Raw genomic sequence first — 10000 nt, 5'->3', positions numbered from 1 at the left:
GGAGACCACAGTGTTCTGGTGTCTGAACAATTTGAGCTGGCGTTAAGACTGTCAAACAGACTGTTCAACGCGATCCTGGACGGTTCTTTCTGTACCAGCCCTGAACAGAGGCGGTACATGATGCCAGCTAGCAAGCGCGGTTCGCTTTTTGGTGATTGGATATGGCCTGCGGTTAGTACAACTATTCATACACACATTCACGGCGTTGTCAAACATGCAAGGCGACAGCCAGCTCGTCGGGAGCAGTTCGGGTTAAGTGCATTGCTCAGGGACACCTTGCCACTCAGCCAGAAGGAGCCAGGGATTGAACTAGCAACCTTCCGGTTACCAGTCAACTGGCTCTACCTCCTGAGCTACAGCATTGAGTTGGGAGACTTTGATTAGTTTGTATGCACCCATTTGTATGTATTGCGTCTGTGTGTATCAATATTATCCCTAGAACTGCTGCTGTTATGCTTGAAGTCGGCAGGAAACAGGGGCCTGAGATGTAAGTCAAGGTCAGAGCAACCTTGTTAGCCACGTCATTTGGTTTACCGCTACCATGGGAACTAAGCTAGCCTTTACCGCAGGGAATTGCCACAGTCCCATGGCTCTGGCCTTCGTTTGCTGCCTCAATTAAACCCTTTTCCCAAACACAAGTACCCATTAATGAATGCTCCTAGAGAGCTATCAAGGTCACTATGGTGGCTGAGGCTATGGTTGGTTTTAAAGGGCCTCTATTTGACCTACCAGGGGAAATTTACACTCACACTTGCGATGTCACAAACTGTTTGATTTAGAAATGATTTGTCTTGGCTAATGAAAAACACACCTTGTGGTCAAACCGGGGTCCATAAAGCTAGGCTATGTTAGGTATGTGTGTGAATGGACAGTATGTGTGTGTTGGAAAGCAACAACAGCGTACTGAAGCTCCTGTAAATGCCTATTAATTGCTAGGTGTCTGTTTGCAGTATTGCTCTGACAGCATACATTTGTTACAAACGCACACACACACACACACACACACACACACACACACACACACACACACACACACACACACACACACACACACACACACACACACACACACACACACACACACACACACAACCCGTGCTAGGTGCCGGTTTACCGTAAGAGACAGAAAACAGGAATATTTCCAAGTCAAATGCAAATTCTGAAACATCGTCCATACCCCATGGCTGCAGTCAACAGAGAGCAAGATGGAATTATGGAATCACTTAAAATGATTGAAACAAAATGGTACTTAATGGTAATTGCATCACAAACTACAAAAAACTACATTTGAAAAAACAGTTTTGGATATTCAGGGTCAATTTAGGTCCACTTTAGGCTGTAGTAACTTTACAATACAAACCCATTCTTTTACTGCACATCTCAAGGGCCCTATCTTGGAGCGGTGGCATTTCAGACGGTGATACAACAAAGTTAGGGTTGACATTTGTGCCCGGTACTCTTATTCCTTATCAAAATAGAGTGCATTGATTATCATATTCCTGATACGTCTCAGAGGACAGCCTGTTCCCTCCAATGCGACCTAAAGTAAGGAAAAGGCTAAGTAAAAGAGACTCAAAGATGTGGATCTGTTGTCGTCTTTCAGAAAACAAGAAAGTAAGGAAAAAGTAAAATAGGGTTATTTGGTTCTATAGCATCATGAGTGCTGCAGTTAGTGGCCCTCATTATCGCCTCAACATTTCAGAGTCCCTGTGTTGCGCTGGTCGCATTTGAATAATCCATTTTCTCCTGGACAGATTGATGGAACCTTCATTTACAAACGCAATCATTTCAGCCGCGACAGTTATCCATTTCTACATTGATGAGAGCAGACACCAGAACTAGATAAAAGGGATGCTCCTGGTACGCCGCACAGAGTACGGCTTAATAAACCTAGCATTACATTGATTAACCCATAGAAAGGAACACTTAAAGCTTTAATTATTTGTATCCTGGAATCCATTTCTTGACAAAGAGAACCATAGGGTTCTTTGGCCTCATGAAGGCAGATTTGCTTCTAGGTAACCTTGGCTCTGTTTTCATCCCTTATACATGACTCTTTCCATTATTATTCTTATATATTACTCTGGTACAACTTTGGTATTTCCTCACCTTTTAAGTTTAGTCTGTGCTGCTTACGGAGCAAGTATGGGTTAGGCATCTTCCATAAGAATGCTTCCATTCCTACACACCACCATCTACAGTACGTTGTAGAGTTGGGATTTGAACCCAGAACTCACTTGATGGGGGTCAAACACCCTAACCACTACTTACTACTTACTTACTATCCTATCCCTCCACTCATTATTTAAGTGCCTTCTGCATAAAACCAACTGCGTAGCTAGTATCAGTTTAGCAGTATGGAATAAAATGTGTGTGCGTACGTGTCTGTGTATATGTGAGGGTGTGCGTATGTGCTTTTGTCTGATTGGATTTGGACCATTGCCCTCCTCGCTTCTGTTGAGGAATTTAACAAAACGTTTTCCTGATTCCCGGACCCGTTGCGCTACGAAACAGACAGACTCTAGTCACAACACCACTAATGCACTTAGCGGGCTGCTTCACAAGCACAACAGAAAAAAGTATCCTTTCTTCATCTCCCTCTTTCTCTGCCTCCCCCTCCCCCCTTCCCTTCGCCTCCTTCAGCTCTCCTCACCTCTATCTCTCCTTCTCTCTCGCTGTCTCTCTCACCCGGCCTGCCCACAAGCACATACACCCGAATAAACACAGACACACACACACACACACACACATGCACACTCTGGTCGCCACGACCAGGGAATTCCCTCTATCTCTAACTAATTACTCACTGTGTTGCCACGTCATCCTCTTTTCGATTTTTATAAGACTAGACTCGGAGAGCGCCAGCGTGGCTTAAGAAAGGAACACAAAGTGAGTCATTCAGCGAGCTAATTAACTCCCAGACGCTGCTCTTGTTTCTGGGGCCGCAAACATGTTAGGAAGGGAACTGTGTGGAGGGCGGCACGCGACTCTGTCTTGAAAAACAAGAAAAATATAGCAGAATGAGCAACATGAACTTTTAATCGAAGACAGATTTGTCTCCACTCCTGTGACGCTCCGCTCCTTGTGACAGGGCAAAGTGTGTTGGGGATTACGCATACTTTGTCTCTTTGTGTGTCCCTCTGTCTATCTTTCTCTGTCTCTCTCTGTGTCCCCTTTTATCTCTCTCTTTATCTCACTGTCTCACTCTGTCTCCTTCTCTCTATGTCTCTATCTCTCTGTCTCTCTCTCTCTCTCTCTCTCTCTCTCTCTCTCTCTCTCTCTCTCTCTCTCTCTCTCTCTCTCTCTCTCTCTCTCTCTCTCTCTCTCTCTCTCTCTCTCTCTCTCTCTCTCTCTTTCTCTCTCTCTCTCTCTCTCCCTCTCTCTTTCGCTCTCTGTCTCTCTGTGTCTCTCTGTGTCTCTCGCTCGTCGGTCAGACACTTTGTTTGACTGCGGAATCACCGAACAGACAAACAAACACTGGGCACCCGGTCTGTGGACGCACGGCGGCACGCCAGGGTTTTGTCAGAGCCCCTGGAGCGGGGAGTTGAGTATTTACCATTAAGCACTTGTTAAACAGCTCTATCCAATAGATCCTGTGTGTTCCAATGGGCTTGGCACCAGGAGGGCCGTGGTGCCACCTCCGCCGCTCCAGGTTGGTCATAACCCTCAATGTCGGTGTCCATCATCATTGTGACGGTTGACTGTGTGTAACTCAGTGGATGTGTATGGGGAACAGCGAGCCCCTATAGTTGGCCCCACAGTTGTACACACTAAACCGTCACAATGAGGATGAACCCCACCCTGGGGTGTTCATCCTCAGCCTTTATGTCTACATGTTATTTTTCTCATTTCCACGACAGTTTCGGTAGAGGAAGAAACACAGGTCTGGTTTTTCCGATATGGTTATTAAACATAATTACAGTCATATTAATGTCTGCTAATTGGCTTTTATGAAATCATAACGTAAAGGTAAATGTATCCATCTATTGATCTATCTATGTATCCATCAATGTATCGATAGCTGGATATGGAAATGGAAATGGATAGATAGATGGATAGATGGATTTAAAGGTAAATCTATCCAGCTATCTATCATCTATCTACGAATTGATCGATCAAATAATCTATCTATCAATCTATCTATCAACTCAATCTGACAGTTTATTTGTCAATCTATTAAGTTGTTCTTGAATTCTTACGACTTCTCAAGGCCTTTGTGTTCCCATATAAATGATATTACACTTCACAGCAGAGTGAACCCTCAGCGAGCCGACCTCTTATCTTAATTTGTTTAAATAATTATTCGGACAGAGACATTCCAGGAGGGTGGCCTTTAGAAGTGGCAGTTTGAACAGCGGCCGCGGCCATTAAAAGAGGAGGAAGTGATCCTGGGTCTTTGTGTCCCGGCCGAAGGATCTTCAGAGGTGCTAATGAGACCTCTCTCTCCCCACTGGCCATTGTCTCTCGACCCGTAATCACTCACCACAGGTCACCGCGTGTACGACACAGCATCTGCCGTGTGTGTCTGTGTGTGTGAATGAGTGTGTGTTGGTACTTTATACGTCAAATGAGACGAGGCCTTTATCGGCCCGTAGAATGGAGTGACATATGCTGCGGGCACGTCTGTTGAGGGGTGGGGTCAAGCCACCGATATATATATTTTTTTTTTTTTCAAACAAAGTTCAGTTGGCCCTCTGGCCCTGGGCCCCCACGGGGACCAGGGGAAGTGTTGCCCAAATGATTAGCATCTGCTAGCATGAGGTTAACCAAACGTGTAAGACATGTTAAACAGACTTCATTAAAGTGACATTTAAGCATTCAGCAATCAGTAAGTGTTGCCATGGTATTTCAATCTGCTACCATTAGCGCCAAAGAACATTTAAAGAAATAGGCCTTCAAACATAGGCTGACCAAACGTCCTCTTTTCCCCGGACATGTCCACTTTTTACGTCCCGTCCGGGGCGTCCGGGGGGGTTTTATTAATTGATGATAATGTCCGGTTTTCGGACATTATCTCGTCGCATATTTGTTTTTGCCTCGTCGCATATTTGTGTTTCTGGGTCTTTCACATAACCTACTAGTTATTACCATTGTATATGTCTATGGTTATTACGGCCTTCCAAGTTCTGGAAATGGTATCTCCCTTACGTTCCACCTTCTTGCGCGAGCTGACTGTAGAGAGAGTCTGTCATTGGGCGACCGATCTCAGGGTTGCCAGAGCCACGATAATTATCCTCCAAATACGACCATTTTGAGCCTTTGGTACGTTACTTTGCCATTTCCAATCTGGCAACATTGAGCACCTTGCCGCTTCCACTCTGTTTACAACAGCACATTACATCTGCAGCCATGCCTAAACGTAAATGTAAGTTCACGGGCGAACTAAAGAAAAAATACCCATGTTTCTTTTTCACAAACTCAAATCTGGTCACCCTATTCAAACACGACCTTGTTATTAAGGTGTTATTTAAGTGTTAAGGACTAATATGTGTTGCCATGGTTTTTAACGCCCAATCTCAAACTGCTGAAGATCAGGAAGTGCTAAATGGACTTTATTAAAGCTGTTCAAAAAAGTAAACAGGCTGTTTGTTTTCTATTCCATTCAACCTTCTTGCCCTACATGAGTCATTTTGGTTCTCTTTTCTTTGCCCTTCAACAAACAACATGTTGGCTCGGGCTAGCCCCAGAAGATTATGACAACACACGTCTGTGTACAGAGGAAACAATGAAGCGCTGAGAGTGAAAATATCAATACGAGAGAAAATAGTGGTGACTCAGGAACCCAGATAAGCACACCCCTTTAGAGCTGTCTCAGTCGTCTACCGCCTCCAGGACACCTCACAGCACTGTGACAACTGTGGTAAATAACGTACACGTAATGTAATGCTAGCATGTTAGGCTACATACATACATGAGAGGAGTGCTATATATATATATATATATGACTGAGTGATTACTAATACTGTTATTGACAATTTGCACACTTTTATCCAAAGCAAAGCTCAATTAATTCCGGTACAGTGTAATTCAAGTTCCGATTCAAGGTCTTCTTGCTCAAGGATACCGACAGGCATGGCTGTGGTGTAATCGAACCAAGAATCCTTGTCTCGCAAGGAGAAACTGTTGCGTCACTTCCCCGGCATTGCTGTCTCTCTCAACAGCGTGACAGACAACATCTGACAGAATGAAGCTCTGTTTAAAATATGAATGTTATGGGAGATTGATCAACGCAACGCAGCGCTGCATATTTCATCGTCGGAGCGACATGTGTCCTGAATACATCTCATGTGGTTTAGAGCGGAGATATTACACAGTGATAATTATATTTCTCTGCTCTCGTTGCTCTGTTGAGATTTCACTTCTCTGGCCGCCAGTTGCTTCCAGGAGACGTGGAGACGTGTTGTGTCCCTGCCTGCAGTTAGAGCTCTACTCTCCGCATCGCTCTCTCTCTCTCTCTCGTCTCTCTCTCTCTCTCTCTCTCTCTCTCTCTCTCTCTCTCTCTCTCTCTCTCTCTCTCTCTCTCTCTCTCTCTCTCTCTCTCTCTCCGTCTCCGTCTGGCTACCCCTTTTCTTCCCTTCCCTTTTTCGTTCTCTCGGTTTCGCTGTTCTCTTGTGGTCTTTCTGTCTATGTCTGTGTTTTCTGCTAACACAAATTCTAACTCTTGCTGTGTTTTTTGAGGCTGGAGTTTAGTTACTCTTTATTTGTGCGCCTTTCTTCCGTTTCCTATATCTTGCTTTGTATCTTGTTGTATCTTTCTTTGCTTAATACCTGGAGTGTTAGCTGGTTAAATGGTGTAGGATAATACCTGTAGAAAATGTAGGTGATTAAATGACATGGAAAAATACCTGGAGTGGAGTGTTAAGCTTGTTAAACGTAGTAGGATAATATCTGGAGAGTCACTGTTTAGAAGGTTAAATAGTGTATGATACTACTAGCTGTAGAGTCCGTTTTTAGGGGGCCTGCCCGTAATTCCGACGCCTCATTGTTCCGACGTCTCAATGGTCCGAAATATTTCCCATTAGATCGACATGCCACTATGCCGACGGTTCAATGTTCCGAAAACGGAACCCATTGGTCCGAAGGTCCGTTTGTCCGACTTTTCAAAAAGGAGGCGCATTAGGCCGACTGTTATGCCGAATATGCCTACATATAAAGAGTTTTATATCTCGCTCTCGCTCTCTCTCACTCTCTCTCCAAAATAGCCTACAACATAGGCCTACATATCACGTACACGATGAATATTGGAGAGCAAAGTGACAACGCTTCACTTCATTTCGACAGGGTGTTTCAGCCCCATGGACAGAGAGCGTATAGGTCTAATTCTCAACACGGGCACTCTCACTCTCACTCTCACACACACACACACACACACACACACACACACACACACACACACACACACACACACACACACACACACACACACACACACACACACACACACGGTATGAGGTATAAGTTGACTAAATCAATACCAGCGAAATTATTTAGGCTAAAAGGCCAGTGTAAACACAGTAAACAACACATATAGGCCCACACACAGCTACTAAAGATACAAATTGTATTTGTTTTTCACTCAGTTTGACTTCTTTACGGGAAAAGTATTAGTCCTTGTAGGCTATAACGTGCTCTTCATAAATTCACCTCTTGTGGCCGTTCAAGCCCACAGCAACAGTCTGGCTTGGTGAAGTGCACTGCTGGAACTTGCCTTTCGTCTTTTATTTTTGGTTTCATAATCACACATGTGGAATTGTGCCTTGGCCTATTCGGCGTATTGAACCGTCGGCCTAATGCTCCTCCTTTTTAAAAAGTCGGACCAACGGACCTTCGGGTTCCGTTTTCAGAACATTGAACCGTCGGCATAGTGGCATGTCGATCTAATGGGAAATATTTCGGACCATTGAGACGTCGGAACAATGAGGCGTCGGAATTACGGCATGGCACCGTTTTTAGAAGGTTTAATGGTGTTGGATAATACCTGGAGAGCCAGTGTTTAGATTAGAAGGTTAAACGGTATAGGATAATACCTGGAGTGCGAGTGTTTAGCGGGTTTAATGGTCAGCCCTAGGGTCCTGGCAGAGCGACAGGTGGAAGGCGTTGCCCCCCTGCTCTGCCGCCATTTGTCTCTGTGGAACAGGGAGTAAGGGAAGTTGGCGTTGGCCTGGCTAATCGCATGCTGCTCAGCTCTGAGTGGGGTGCATGTACGCGTGTGTTTGTGTGTCAGTGTGCGTATGTCCATTCATATGTGTGTGTGTGTTTGTGTGTTGGTATGCGCTACACGTTATTCCTAGACCAACTGCCATTTTGTGGTCGTGTCCAGCGGGCTTTTAGAGGCTCGATTACCCAGGAGGCCGTTGGGGTGACGGTCTGCCAGCCAAAAGAGAGAGAGAGAGAGGGGTGGGTTAAGAAAGAGAGAGAGAGACGCAGGGGGGATGAAATAGACCAAGCTCTGTGTTTGGATTTGTGTGTGTTTTTTTCTGATCTCGATCTCCCGATTTTTGCAGCATTAAAGAGAAATTAGTATTGGTTTCATTGTAACATCCGCATCAGTTTATTGAAATACTACTTGTATTAAAACGTCGGTGACACCATAGATGTTTCATCTGATTGATGACTAATAAAATGGGCCAGTTATACAATGAAGGAATTTCCCTTTGCCTTGCCTCTTTATTAATACTGCTGCTCACTAGGCACTTCTTTGACAGGCCCTTCAAACCTAATATAGACCTATAGTCACATATCATGCTATTAATAATGCATGCTTGTTTTGTCATGATGTCAACGCAACAAATGAGTGTGAAAATGATACGTCTGAAATTCACGACGTAACACCTTTGTAAAATGCAGACAGTTTTAAAAATGCAGACACTTATACTTATTCTATTTCAACCCCTGCAAATGTCAGGCTTCCAGCTTTTGACTTTAACCCTCCCATTGTTTTCCATTTTCTTCAGCTGGGCTTTCTAAAACGCAGTTCATGCTCTAAACATAAGCCTGTGAAAACATTAATCCCAGACATTTTCTTGGGTAATAATGTCGTTGAGGAAACCGAAAGGCTTTTCTGCTTCATCACACTAACAAGACTCTGACTGGTCCGAACGCTGTTGTTTCCATGCTCTGATCGATCGGAGAGCAAGAAAAGGAGAGAAACCTCAGCCCCCTCACCCTTCCCTCCTTCTCCTTCTCCTCCCTTCTGCCTCACCTCCTCCTTTGCCTCACTCCTCCACCATCGTGTTCTCAAAACGCATCATTTGGAATCGCATTATGATACACACATCTGTTCTGCTTCTCCCTCTCTCTACTTCTATCCATTTCTCTCTATTACTTTCTCTGTTTCGCTTTTTCTCTCTCTCTTGCTCCCCATCTCTATTAATGTCTCTCTCTCTTGCTCTCTCTCTTGATCTCACTCTCCATTAATCTCTCTCTCTCTCTCTCTCTCTCTCTCTCTCTCTCTCTCTCTCTCTCTCTCTCTCTCTCTCTCTCTCTCTCTCTCTCTCTCTCTCTCGCTCTCTCGCTCTCTTTCGGTTTCATTTTGTAAATGCCAATGCCTGAAACAATATCAGCCGTCTCGTCTCCAAATTAAACCTGGTCCCATCCTCTTGGTTAAAGGGCACTTCCTCAAGGACATGAATTGTTCTGAAATGAGAAAGACGCCGGGGACCAGACCCCCATGAAATGCCCTTTGAACCACATAAAATAAATATAAAACGTTGGTATTCCAGAAACAAATTTGGAAACGACATTATTGCGTCATGGTGTCAATCAGCCCAAAGAAATCTTTAAAACCTAAACATTTGTCAGAGTTCATGTTCCTGTTGAGATTTCAGTTTATGTGGCTTTTCATGAGGCTATAATTTTGAGACATTTTCAAGTATTCCATCACCATTCAGTCAGTGATCTGTACTCAAACATGTGTGTGTGTGTGTGTGTGTCTGTGTGTGTGTGTGTGTGTGTGTGTGTGTGTGTGTGTGTGTGTGTGTGTGTGTGTGTGTGTGTGTGT

The 10000-nt window shown here is 44.4% G+C and overlaps 1 protein-coding gene across 1 annotated transcript in view; it reads left to right on the top strand.

Moving 5' to 3' along the window:
- Positions 1-10000, top strand: part of LOC130387304 (catenin delta-2-like) — a 78921-nt gene that overhangs the window by 28942 nt on the left and 39979 nt on the right. The window lies entirely within an intron of this gene.

Source organism: Gadus chalcogrammus, chromosome 8 (genome assembly GCF_026213295.1).
Source record: "Gadus chalcogrammus isolate NIFS_2021 chromosome 8, NIFS_Gcha_1.0, whole genome shotgun sequence".
Lineage (NCBI taxonomy): Eukaryota > Metazoa > Chordata > Actinopteri > Gadiformes > Gadidae > Gadus > Gadus chalcogrammus.
This window is presented reverse-complemented; position numbering and strand designations above follow the sequence as displayed.